At 33.7% G+C, this 14814-nt stretch overlaps 2 non-coding genes across 2 annotated transcripts; both read right to left on the bottom strand.

The window, feature by feature from the left end:
• Nucleotides 1-9659: 9659 nt before the first annotated feature.
• Nucleotides 9660-9731, bottom strand: TRNAQ-UUG (transfer RNA glutamine (anticodon UUG)). The gene has a single exon. It is a non-coding gene; the product is annotated as a tRNA-Gln (tRNA).
• A 4710-nt stretch (nucleotides 9732-14441) lies between these two features.
• On the bottom strand, nucleotides 14442-14514 carry TRNAF-GAA (transfer RNA phenylalanine (anticodon GAA)). The gene has a single exon. It is a non-coding gene; the product is annotated as a tRNA-Phe (tRNA).
• Between the last annotated feature and the right edge of the window lie 300 nt (nucleotides 14515-14814).

Raw genomic sequence — 14814 nt, 5'->3', positions numbered from 1 at the left:
TTATCATCTCTCAAGTATGGTTCGTTATTTAATTATTTTCTATTGAGTGAATTTTAAGTGAAACACACTCTCTACCCCAAGTAATTGCAAGATGCAAGTTTCACACTAAGAGGAATCAAAGTCCCAAGTATCAACGTCCTTTAAGTGTCAATTTTTATTCTCCATCTCAACATAAATTAAACTTATTTTCGTGAAGATATCTATTTATAAAAGCAAAATATCAACGTCCTTTAAGTGTCAATTTTTATTCTCCATCTCAACATAAATTAAACTTATTTTCGTGAAGATATCTATTTATAAAAGCAAAATATCTCAGAGTCATGAAAATAAAAATGAGATATAGATACGAGACATAAATATGATACCAAATAGATAGGGTAACTCTTAGGATTAGATTTGATTGACTTATTTGGATTAGATTTGATCTAGTTATTTGAATTAGATTTGATTTAGTCATTCTTCAATTAGATGAGAGATTTCTCCCAATTCTTCTGATCTTTCCAGTTTTCTTTTTCTGTTCGTAATAGTAACATGTCATTCTTAAAAAACTAGACACCGATGTGACAATGATACATTAATTAAAAAGAATTATTTCAAAAAATTTATCAATTTTATATTAGAAATAAATTCATATAAATAAGTTAATATATTTGTATACTTAAAAGCAAGCTTAATGTACGTTTCACTCTCAAAATATATTCAAAGTCAAGTGTCTGATACGATGGATTATAACTTTGTAATGTATCCATTGTATTAACAAGTGTTCAGTATATGCCCAACACGTGTCAGATTAGTGACACTAAGTTATTTTCATGCTTTCTTTACACCCATTTAAAGTATTTTGAAAATTAGCATGTCAAATATTATAATTGACTAACTACAACTTCAATTTTGTGCTTAAGTATGGTTTTGACCCAAGAGAAATAAAATCCTTAATTTAGTACATGGTAGCAAAGATGACATGAGAATGAGTTATTCTCATATGGAAAAAAGAGATTTAGCCTTAAGTTATATCTCATATCCTCCCCTAACCAATTATTTAGTTTTATTTAGTATGTTTTAGAAAGATATGTCGATCAATAGCAAAAAAAAAATAAAAAAAAATAAATAAATAGAATAGATTAAATTAACCAAAAGTAATGACTAATATAATTAAAAAAACATAAATGATGAATTGATTAAATTGGCCAATTGGTAACATAATTAAAAAAAAAAAAAATGTAACAAACACACCAAAGTAAGATTAGGAACACAAGTAAAAAAAAAAAAAACAGCCAAAAATCAAGATTTGGAAAGTGTTAAACAGTTTTAACATATGGACATTTCAAGACTTTACTCATGCAATATTCCCATGAAATATAACACTAGAGCATTATAAAATTAAAAGAAATGATTGAAATTGATGTCATGTTCATATAGGTTGACTTTAATACAAAGGACAAATCGAACTTTCTGAAGGATAAATTGGGGACACCAGCCTAAGCTAATCAGGTAGGTGGCCTTACCATCCGTATGGTTATATTTGATGTTGACTGTGCCCGTGGTTCTGCAAGTGTCATATATATTGATATGTGTGAAATGTTTGTGAATCGATATGCTTATGATATGTTATAATATGTGAATTGTATGATAATACTTACGGTACCATGTGTTCAATGGTATATTTGAGATAGGATACGAGAAAGATGCACTAAACGTAATGTAACGATAGAAGTATGAGATGTTCATGAAACGTTATGGTTTGGTTACGTATCGAAGTGCTATGGGTATGACAGATTGATAAAAACGACATGGTCACGATGGATTCATAAAACAATACGATTAGGTTATGGGTAGAAAGGGATAGGATTATGATAGATTGATAGAACGATAGCGTTAGGATACGTTCCTGTAACGTTATGACTAAGGTACATTCAGGTAACGACACAACTATGATATGTCTAAGGACGTTAAAGCTATGATAAATTAGGGAAGGATATAACCACAAAGTTTTTACGATATGATATGATTATGATACGACATGTGAAGGACGGATATATATCCAACAAGTGTCAAAGAGGGACGTGAGAATAAATTATTCTCAAGCTTTCTTTACATCGGTAAAGAGTATTTGATAAGCTCTCAAAATTAAGGGTTTTCTTTTTTATTCTTCCTTCTTTCTCCCTTTAACGTTTATTTTTTTTTTTAAATAAAAAAAGTTTAATGTGAGAATGAAGAAGTTAGAAAGGAGGAAGAAATGAATGTAATAAAACTTTTCCGTCGGTAGGAATGGAAATGGTGAATGGGTCCTTGATGATAGTCGACCGCTATACTCTGGTTTTGGATATATGTGATGATTATCAACAATATGAGTTGTGTCAATGCCACACCCTTATCAAGAGGAAGTAAAGTAGAGTAGAATAGATCAAGCGATCCATTTGTTGAGAGTACTGTACGAGAAGCACAAGTAAGAATGTTGGATATAACTACTCTTTCACATCTGAAGGATGAGTCTCATAGATTCAACTACAATATCAAAGAAACTTGAGGTGGTAGTGATTGCTTGCATTGGTGTCTCCGTGGTATCCCAGCCACACGTAACATGATTTTTCTTGCTCAAATATAGCTTCATTTGTCTTAAAAGTTCACTTTTGAGTAATCCTGGAAGGCTTCTTAATTTGCAGCCTCTTATGAAGATGATCACTCCGAGGTGGATTTGTTAGTGAAGATGCAATTATATAATCAGGGTTTTATATCAATGGTTCCATTTATATCTATAAATGAAATTTGTGGTGTATTTTTTGGAAATTCAACAATAATCATCGGTTACATGGTTACCATTCTAAAGAAATTCAACTTTCGACCTTTTGTGAATGCTCAAAGCTACTTGCAAAATACTGTCGATTATGATCCATAATACTCACCTGACTCAAAGTTGAGGTTTGTTCATATTTGAAAATGTGACAAACCAAAAGACAAGATGCTAATTAATATTGTTTGTGATTGTTGTTGTGAATTCTTCATCTTTGAATACATAATTTTTTCATCTTTTAAAAATATTATTTTTTTAGTTCGGGCCTAATTTCATAATAGACGATTGAATGACAATATTGCAATATTTTAAGTTACTTTTAAGCTTAAAGGTCGATGAATAAAGTAATTACAGCAAGTTCTTTTTATGCATCTTATTTTGATATAGCACATAAATGCTTCCTAATTATTTTATTTATTTTTTTATGAATTAGGTTATGAAGATCATTTGAATTATAAACACTTTAATTCAAACAATATTTAATAACTAATCATTTTAATATTTATACTCAAATATACTAACAAGTACTAATAACACTAGTCTCAATGACTTAAAGAATACAACTATTATTTCGAACTATAAAGAATTTAATTCCAACCTATTCTAATGGACAAACGCTTTATTAGACTCCATTGTAAGATTTCACTTCATCAATTTAAGTAGCGTTCAACGACAACTATAAATATCAAATTCTTAAGTATTCATGAACAAAATCGGCCTAACAATGTCTCTTGGAACTATTTACTAAAGGTGTTAGAATGAGCCGTGTGGAAGGGTTGCCTTTAGATGCTTTAGTACCAATTAAGGATGTCAATATCCTAGTAGTGCGGAATGCAGGAACATTCATAGTTGAAAAGAATAACGAGAATAGTGGGCATCGTTTCATCTACAAGCGTGTGGTGAACGATTTGGTTGGTATGACCAGAGAACATCGTCCTCGTAGAATTTATATTATTATGATAGAAGTTATAAATAATGATGATATTCCTTGGTCTTTTATTACAAAGGTGCAGAACTTTCATTTTGTGCATGTGATATCTCCATGGCCACCTACTCATAGCTCTCATCTTTTAAAGAAGTTCTCCAGTTCCTTGTCCCCAAGTAGCAATACAACTACTAGAATGCTATCTCTACTTATAATAAACCCTCTCTCTCTCGAAATATATATGTGTGTGTTTGTGGATGTATTACTCTCTTTTATTAATGAAATATGGCATAGTCATAATGATATTATGAGTATCTTTTCTATCCTTCCCTTCCTTATTGCTATATAAAGAATATAAAGATTATGAGTAAAATTGTACAAGTAATTTGTTACTGTTAAGAATATTTAGTAATAAATTATAATTTACCATATATATTATATTTGATATTTTATTATAAGGCAAATATCTAATATTTGCCTTATTACCATAGGTATCCTTTTATTGCTATTTCCATTTATTACTATTTTCATATGGTTGTAATTTATTTGATTATAAATAAGATAACTTTCACACCATTTAGGTGTGGTGGATTCATCAAACATTATCATGGTATCAGAGCCATTTTGGTTTAGCAACTCGTATCCTTTCTTTTCAATGGCTTTTGTAATCTTCCACTGTTCTTCCCCACCACCATTGCTGGATTTGACGCCGCAGGGGCAGTCGTCATGGCTACCACATGCAGATCCGACTGATTACTCTTCGGCTCCACCCTTTTGACCTCTAAATCATCCTTCGCCATACTCTGTACATACAACCTCACCTTTTCCAAACATAGCCTCTTTCATTTTCTTCCCAATTTTTCCTTCATCCTTCACAAAAACCCTAATCTCAGGATGATCATTAGTGTTCTCTTCAGAAATATACGGAATCTCGACAAGCCCATCATCCTTTTGCAGAGATTTACCTTCGAAATCTAGGTGCCGCACTGGCCTCTTCGCCAACAAAGTTGCTGCCTCCCTTCCTGCCAAAATTGGCTCATTCGCCCAATGTGGCGACTCTTCCGACTAGCCTTCTCGCCAAAATTGGCTCCTTCGCCCAATGTGGCGACTCTTTCGGCTTCAACATTGTATTTGTCCCTTGCCCTAGGTTTCCCCTTCTACTTCTTGGAGTTAGACATATTCTCACCAGAGCCAAGACAGCATCGTCGCTAAGCGACAATCCCTCTTCATGGGTTAGACATATTCTCGCTGAAGCCAAGGCAGCATCGCCGCTGAGCGGCGATCCGTCTGCAATTTTCGATGGCCAAGATAGTGTTTCTCTACGCCTCCTCTGAACCAGGTTTTTGACATCTTCACGAAAAGTGTTTCTGAACCTCTTTGAATTTTTCAGATCCAAGCTTCATGTTCGTTCAAATCCGACGCTCCGCTTGCGGTGGGGTGTTAAGGATATTTAGTAATAAATTATAATTTACCATATATACTTATTACCATAGGTATCCATTTATTGTTATTTCCATTTATTAGTATTTTCATATCGTTGTAATTTATTTGATTACAAATAAGATAACTTTCACACCATTTAGATGTGGTGGATTAATCAAACATTATTAGTTATTTTTTAACTTAAAATGCTTATAATTCAATTTATCTTTGTTATCAACAATAATTATCAAATAGTATATAATTTTGTCCAAGTAAGGTCGATTCTCATTCCTTGCATGATATCATAACACAAAATCGAGCGGAAGGGTTAACAATAAATTGATAGCAAAAACCCATTCGTCGAACTAACTTATAAAGGAAGGGTTGGTTGGAAACCATGTCTATACTTCTTTGTTTTAATCACAAGTAACTAAAGATATATAAGAACAACAGAATATGGCATGCCCAGTCAAAACATAAAAAATTTCTTGCCATGTTATAGTTAATGAATATGGTATGAACAAAGATCTGACGTCACACTTCATGATTGGAGACAAATACAGTGAGCTATGGTCGTCCATACCGTCCTTTGGTCCAATTATGTCAAGCAAATGTTGCAGCAAGCAAAGAGTTTTTAATAAGTTCGCTATTGCAAAGAGCTCGGTTTAAGGCTCAAATGTCTCTGATGTGAAAGGCGCACCAATTCAACGAGATTTAAGTAACCATGAATAAGACACATGATACAGCTTGTAAATGAAACGATGTCCATGACTCTTGTTATTTTCTTCCACTACAAACCTTCTAGCCTCTTGCACTTTTTTGTCATTGACATCCTTAATTGAAATTTGAATTGAAAGAAACACTTCTCCACAACTCATTATGGAACACCTTTGATAGATAGTTTCAACCGATTTACTTTGCCAAGGAATACTTTAAAATTCGATATTTATAGTTGAACGCTACTTAAATTGATGAAATGAAATCTTACAACAGAGGTTAATAAATCGTTTGTCTATTAGAAGAGAGCTAGGAATTAAATTCTTTATAGTTGGGATAAGAAACAAAGTATACTTTTTAGTTTTAAAATAAATTAATTTTTTAGTTTTAATTTTAGTCCCAATAAATTAATTTTGATGTGGTGTTATGTATTTTAATAAAATTAATATTAACTTAATCAACAAAAGTTTGTATTCTTTTTTTACATTATAATCTAAATTAATAAAAATACCATTGAACTTTGCACTTTAATCTAAAAAAAATACTCATAATTTTTTTTAAAAAAAAATACAGTTAAATTTTCCAAAAAAAAAAAAAAAAAAAAAAAAAAAAAAAAAAAAAAAAAACTTCAAAACTACTGTTTTAACTTTCAAAAGTGTTTAAAAAAGATAGATGGGGAGAAGATTGTGTTCATGGGGAGAAAATTACTCTTTAGGGGAAGGTTTTCAAGATCAGTATAAGATCCTCAAAACATAACAAGAAGTAATATCCTAGCTTATGGTCGCGATTGAGAACCTACTAGTAGGCTACTTACTAAGTTTTACTCACTCCATGTTTATCATTTTTTTTCATGTAACTAGGAGTTAGTCATGGATGAGAGCGGACTTTGGAGTGTGGGCCATGAACTAACCTCTGTTTTTAATCTAGTATTTTTTGTTCTTCTTTTGAGTCTGCATCTTATTTTGTGTTTGTAACGAGTATGTATATGTAACACCCCAAAAATGAAGGAAATTATCTTCCATAAGAATAAGCCACTCATGAAAGACCCAAAGCATAGAAAGGAAAAAAATTAAAGGATTAAGCAAGAACAAAGGACTTAGTCAGGTCACCCGTGTACCTTAACAAGTGATTGCAAGGAGTTAAAAGGCCTTTTGAAAAAGATTGGAAAGGAAAAAGTAAATACAAAGGGCAGAAAAGTTATTTTATCAATTATCAAGAATCTTTCCCGATTTGTAATTCCTTATCTAGAAGGAATCTCAAGATTGAGAAAAAGGGAAAAATGATAAAAGAGCGATGAGAAATTTGTAGAAAATTATGGATTTTTCGAGAAAAATAATAATAAAATATTCAGAAAGTGGCAAATTACCAAAATACCCCTGGAAGACTGGATAATTACAGAAATACCACTCTAATTCGAATCAGAGCATCTACCATGACCATCCGGGAAAAATATTTCGAACTCAAATCTCAACCGTCAGATCTCGTCCAAAATTTGATATGATCCAGAACGAACACCCACGGATCATCACGTCCAACGACTTGTATTCAAAGCCAAGGTCGGTAAGGCTATGATCGGAGTTGATATCTTCAAAAAATTATCCATAAAGTTTGAACTCTAAATAACGAAGATTCTGGAGCTCTCAATGTCAGTTTAAGCTCCTCCTATAAGGTCGGAAGTAGGAGCAACAATACGGAATAAGAATCGAGAAAGTTCAATCCCCCAATTGAAGGCAATAAGCATTTAGATGGTGGATCTCCTACTCTCAGATTTCTTCCAAATTCGAGAGCAATCCTCCACCATTTCTCTTCAAACTTTTAAATAACGAAGAATCTAGAGCTCTCAATGTCGGTTTAAGCTCCTCCTATAAAGTCTGAAGTAGGAGCAACAATACGGAATAAGAATCGAGAAAGGTCGATCCCCAAATCGAAGGCAATAAGCGTTTAGATTATGGGTCTCCTACTCTCAGATTTCTTCCAAATTCGAGAGCAATCCTCCACCATTTCTCTTCAAACTTATTCCTACAGTTTCTCAACAAGATTACCCACAAGTTCTATGAAGGAATAGAGTGCTGAAAGTGCCCAGAAACCATTCCCCCAATTCAATCCGCCATTGAAGAACTTCAAGAAAAACTTGGAAATCCAATTCGAGAATGCATGATGACTCGTCGAGCAAGAATGATTCCAATCAGTTTCTGCACCTCCAAGGAATGCTTCCATAGAAGACCACGAAGAAAAATAACCTCGAGAGCGTGCCAAATTGAAGAAAATAGGTTTCGAAATTAAATTGGGGATAAGAGTCAAAATTCCTATCTACGATCTCTTTTCCTTCAAATTAAGGATTCCTCTAGCTTCAGAGGAAGATGTTGAGTAAACTTGATGAAGGAATCGAGAGTTGAGACATCATAGAACAAGCTACCCATGAGATCGAAAATCTAGCGTTTCGAGTGAGTTGCATACCGAGAACAATTTTTGGAAATTAAGGTCCTACACTCAAAGACGTTCCTCCAAACCAATTCCTTTAGCCTGAAGATAGGACATGGAAGGGGTTCAATGAAGAAATAGGGCCTTGAAACCCCTAGAATCGGCTACCCAATAAGAAATCCTTTGTTTTATCTCCAGCGATAAATAAGATTTTGGATGAACTTTGGTAACGAATATCTTAGGCTACGATCCACGAGAAGTTATCAAATAAATCCCTAACCCTTTCTTGTAACATCCATCTGTAAGTTTCACGAAGAAATCGAGGAGAGAAACGCTGTAAATGTGGCTATACAGGCCGAGTTTCAGATGGTGGCGATGCGAAAAATGCGCATCTTCTTCCTTTTCAGAGGAAGAAAATGATGATACGTCCAGTTCAACTAAACTGTCCAAGTCAACTCAAAATTTGACCTTTTCTCGAGTTTTCTCAGTAGATCTTATTTTATGAAATGTTGTATGAATCCTTATCCCGAGAGGTTATATAAGGTAATGAAGTTTGGGAGTTATTGGAAAACTTTAGTTAGCGAAACCAAGATATGGGAGAAAATGCTCATCACTGCCGCGAGGCCCCTATTTCTCTTTAGGTGGGATGCTTTGGTATATGTACCATGAGCAGGATTCCATGATGAACTTATTATCTCCCTCACCTAAATGAGATGCCCTGCACCACGATTTGCTAGCAGGATGCCACGATTATGACAACGTCACCTATGCACTCATGGGGAGAAAATTAAGAGTTACTTTGCAAGAGTTTTCATGGTTAAAATACGATGCATGACATGACAACCTCTAAGGTTTAGTTCCTGAAAACGAAACAAGAAGTCATATCCTAGCTCAAGGTTTAGACATGCTCCAAACAAAACAAGAAGTCATATCCTAGCTCAAGGTTTAGACATACTCCAAATTACCAACTATTTTCTGTAAGGGTCTATTTTATATGACATGAGAATAAATTCAAGATTTCAAGTTGTTTGGAGCAAGTTCGGAACCTAAAACTCATGCTAGTTATTATGGGTTCAAATGATATTGTTTGGAGCAAGTTCGGAAGCGAAAACTTATGCTAGTTATTATGGATTCAAATGATAGCGGAGCGGAGCAAGTTCGGAATAACTTGTTTGGAGCAAGTTCGGAACCGAAAACTCATGCTAGTTATTATGGGCTCAAATGATGGCGGAGCAAGTTCGGAATAACTCAAGAATGTTACACCTTATGCCTCGAGAAAATTTGTGTTTTCGCATCGAATGCTAGGAAACACCCTTTTGTTTTAAAATGTCTTGTGTTGTCGTTCCTTATTCTGTGTTTTCGCATCAAGGTCATTTCTTAAAAAGGTCCTACCGAGAGTTGAACCCAGGTCGTTGGATTCAAAGTCCAAAGTGCTAACCACTACACCATAGAACCCGTTGTAAAAATTGATTTTGGAAAGGTTTTCCTATTTTATGCAGATTCCACAAGAAGAGAGATTCTATCACGAGTCAAACTCAAGTTATTGGATTCAAAGTTCTAGAGCTATTTTATCTAACACGTTGTGATCTTGAGCACCTTTAGAGTGATTGCAAAAGTAACCCTCTAGTGTTGATTGAAGCCCTTGGAGAACATGTAATTTTATATATTTCTTATAATTAATTTATATATTGTTGTATATTACAAACAAATTGAAATAATACTTTACATCTCAGTCTTTCTTTCTTCCGTGCAAAACTTAACAGGAAAACCATATTATTTCAATATTCACTCGAGAAACAAGGGGTGAAAACTATATTATTGCAAACCCTCCATTATTGCTTCTACTTTGCGTCAAAATGCTTACACTAAATCATGTTACTAACTAGTTGGTTTGGTTCGGTTCAATTCTTGGGTCCACTAGATTGAATCGACCTAGCTCAATTAAACTCTTGAGAATATAAAAATCATAAGTTTCTTAAATTACGTTAACCGAAAAGTTTAACCCCTAATTTTTTTTAGAATGTTTAGCTTTGTGTCTAGTTGATCTCTAAATGCTTAGAAGTATCTAATAAGACTTCTATTTAAGGAACTTTTCTCTATAAAAGATGTAAGAAGGGTTATTATTAAGGAATTTCAAATGAGTGATTTGATATAGGACAAAATATTTATTTGTTTCAAATATCTTATGTTGACCATTCTTTTTTGTCAAGTATTTTGAATATTATCATTGTGAATTACTAATGGCATTAGATTGAATCTCATTAATAACAAAATCCCAAAACTCAGGTAAAGATGACATCAGAATTAATACTTTAATTTCATCTTCAAAATTTATTTCCATTTAACTCAGTTGACTGATAATCATAATAGTCACCCGTGCACAAATATTTACAACCTTAAAAGGTACAATTATAAGGAGTACAAGAGAAAAGTGCTTAAAACCTACAAATATTTACAACCTTAAAAGGTAAAATTATAAGGAGTACAAGAGAAAAGTGCTTAAAATATTTCTATTACTCAGTTGACTGATAATCATAATAGTCACCGGGCACAAATATTTACAACCTTAAAAGGTAAAATTATAAGGAGTACAAGAGAAAAGTGCTTAAAACCCACAAATATTTACCACCTTAAAAGGTAAAATTATAAGGAGTACAAGAGAAAAGTGCTTAAAATATTTCTATTGATCACTTATGGCAGCACCACACAAATGAGGGTAACATTTTTTTATTTCTCTACCATATTATATAGTGGCGCTAAGACCACACGATTTTCTTAATGATTTCTTGGTTCTTGTCCGAGAATAGTGGTGCTAAGTTTTTAACCATGTTCATAGTGGGTGCTTGGATAAGACCACACTATTTTCTTAATGATTTCTTGGTTCTTGTCCGAGAATAGTGGTGCTAAGTTTTTAACCATGTTCATAGTGGGTACTTGGATACCACACTAGGACTTTGGAATAAGGTTTGGAATCGGTAATTATTTTATTTCTTTTCCTTTAGACACTCGATGGTCGGGAGTAAATCGAACAAAGTGTCTGTCCAAAATAAAAAGGGCCTAACCAGATTCAAATTGATGACCTCTTGATCTGCAGTCAAATGCTCTACCACTAAGCTATGGGCCCATTTTATATGATTTCAACGTTAGTGACCCCTTCTATAGAGTGTCAGTCCAAAAGTGTAAAAAGTGTCTGTCCAAAATAAAAGGGCCCAACCAAGTTCAAACGGGTGATCGGTCAAATTCTCTACCACTGAGCCATGGATCCATTTTGTAGGATTTTAACATTTGTGACCCCTTAGACATAGTGTCGGTCCAAAAAGTGTAACAAATTTCTATCCAAGATAGAAGGGCCCAACTATGTTCGAATTGGTGACCTCTTGATCTGCAATCAAATGCTCTAACATTGAGCTATGAACCCATTTTGTATGATCTCAACCTTAGTGACCCCTTCTACAGATTATCGGTCCAAAAGTGACCCTACCGAATCGGCTATGAACCAATTTTGTATAAATTTGTGGATTGCCTATCGGGAATTAAACACAGGTCGTTAGATTCAAAGTCGAAAGTGCTAACCACTACACCATAGAACCACTTGTTAAACTTTATTCTGGCAGCGATTTTGATAAGCACCAACAACACTGGATTTTGCAAAGCTAGAGGTCGTAGTATCCTTAGAGACTTTCACAAGGTGTTTTCAACTTCTTTTATAGGTAGTATCAGTTTGAGAAGACAGAGAAGAGAGACTTTGTTAGAAACTCTCCCATAGGTAATCTCCAAGGTGTTTTCAACTTCTTTTATAGGTAGAATTTTAAAATCAAACCACAACAAAATTTACTTCTATCTAGCAAAAAATTTTTTTTGTTTGAAACAAGATTATTCCTTTTTTTTTTTCTAAAACTAAATTTGAAATAAGACTTAAGCAAAGAGTTTATTTGACTAATGATTTGATTTTTTTTTTTTTTTTTTGTTGTAGATATATCCCTTACAAATCAAGACTTTGTATTATTTTGAACACACTCATCAAGAAATTTGCAAATGTGCCTGATATCTTGAAGGATATAAGACACGTAATTGAGAGAACCTATTTTTTTTGAAGTTGGCTTTTCTAGGATACGTCATCACCAAAGTTTGAACGACATCATGGTTGAGATGAGCACCCGAGTGAGTTTGACAAGTTTGGCAGTAGAGAACCATACCTCAAGCCAAGTTCATGTGGGCTTAACAAACTTAAAATCCAAGAACACAACCCCTTAAATGGAAATCGGGATGCTAAGGAATTAAAAAGCTTTATTTTTGACGTAGAACAATACTTGAAGGTTACTGGAACTTGCTCATAGGACCTAAGAGTTACGTTGGTCGCAATGCATCTCATGGACGATGCAAAACTATGTTGGCGCTCGAAGGTGAATGGTATAAAAAATGGGTCATGCACCATAAACTCATGGGAAGACTGTTGATGGAATCGATGCAATCGACGCTCCTCTGGATGGGTTGCCAATCAAAGACCTGACGTTTGATGTTGACCCTTTTGAAGAAACAGCCACACGATCAAATAGCTCGAAACGTCGCGGTAACTCTGAGAAATCTATCACACACATGAAACGACGTGTCGAAGAGTTAGACATTACCTAAAACATCATAATAAAACTCTTCAGCGATTAGACAAAAGACTTTAGGACAACTACACCAAAAATTCATTGTTGTCCAACAGTTTGGATATTTGGCTTTCACCTAGGAGATTCTGGTTTGATTCTCTAAAATGGAATATTATTTTCTTATTTCTTTTTATTTTATAGTTTCATCTTTTGTCACCAATTATATTTAAACTTTACCTCATTTTGAGGGGAACTTTAATGGTCAAGTTCAATAGTATCTTAGATTAAAAAGACTTTTATGAACATCGTACCTATGTTAGTGTTATGTTATAGATATTTGTTTCAATTTCAATGAGTGGGGTTTAGGTGATTCAAATGGTTAATGCGATAATCCGGCTATTTTCGAGGTCTCTCTTGTTGAAAGCCATCATGGTTGAGATGAGCACCCGAGTGAGTTTGAAAAGGAGACCCGAATTTAAACTTTACCTACGTTTGAGGGGCACTATAATGGTCAAGTTCAATGGTATTTTAGATTAAAAAGACTTTTATGAACTTTGTACCTTTGTTAGTGTTACTTTGTACCTTTGTTTTTGTTACTTTGTATCTTTGTTTGTGTTACTTTGTACCTTTGTTAGTGTTATGTTATAGACATTTGGTCAAGTTCAACAACTGGGGTTGAGGTGATTCAAATGGTTAATGTCACTTTATTTGATTCAAATTGTTAATGTGATAATCCAAGTTCAACAAGTGGGGTTGAGGTGATTCAAATGGTTAATGTCACTTTATTTGATTCAAATTGTTAATATGATAATCCAGTTGAATAGTTACAGGTTATTTCCATAAGAACGCCAACAAGGCTGAAATGATTGTTATTGAAGGCCAACAAGGCTCAAATGATTGAGATGAGTACCTGAGTGAGTTTGACAAAATTGAAATAAAATCAAATAAAATTGAAAAGAAGTTAGCCTTATGACACTTCCTTCAACTCGAACACGTGACCTTGATATCTACAGTGACGCTCTCCCAACTAAGCTATCCCCACTAACATTAAAAATGAAAACTCATTAGTAAGGTATTTAGCTAATTCATTGATATTTTAAAAAGAAATAATCACTAATTTTAGATTGAATAGTTAGGAGTCAAGTTATGTGACGTGAATTAGGTGCGGTGAAACAATCATAAGTAAAGGTATTTCTGCTAATTCATTATTTATTGAAATTTTAAAAATAAATAATAACTAAATTTTTATTGAATAGTCAGCTTATGCAAATGGAAACAGGTGCGGTGAACGTGGAGATTAAACAAACACGTCACCTTCAAATCTTTAGTTTGACACTCTCCCAACTGAGCTGTCAGCTTATGCAAATGGAAACAGGTGCGGTGAACGTGGAGATTAAACAAACACGTCACCTTCAAATCTTTAGTTTGACACTCTCCCAACTGAGCTATCCCTGTTAAGGTTAAAAATAAAAATCCATAAGTAGAGCTATTTCCACTAATTCATTATAGTTTAAACATAAATAATCACTAATTTTGAAAAGAATATTCAAATTATGCAACGTGAACCAAGTGCAGTGAATGTGGATCGAACACATGACCTTCAGATCTTCAGTCTGACGCTCTCCCAACTGAGCTATCCCCACAATCATTAGAAATGAAAATTTATCGGTAAAGATATTTTCGATGATTCATTGAGATTTTAAAAAGAAATAATGACTAATTTTTTATTGAATAGTCAGGTTATGCAAATTGAAACAGGTGCGGTGAACGTGTGTTAGGCTATGGAGCCTGATACTTATTTATAGCTTGGTCAACGGTTATATCCGGTAAAGCTATATTTGGTAAAGCTATATATAGTAAAGCTATATATGGTAAAGCTAAATCCGGTAAAGCTATATATGGTAAATAACTATATATAGTAGATGGCTAAATCTGGTAAAGCT

The sequence above is a fragment of the Cucurbita pepo genome, chromosome 10, assembly GCF_057944985.1.
Source record: "Cucurbita pepo subsp. pepo isolate OVF chromosome 10, ASM5794498v1, whole genome shotgun sequence".
NCBI lineage: Eukaryota > Viridiplantae > Streptophyta > Magnoliopsida > Cucurbitales > Cucurbitaceae > Cucurbita > Cucurbita pepo.
This window is presented reverse-complemented; position numbering and strand designations above follow the sequence as displayed.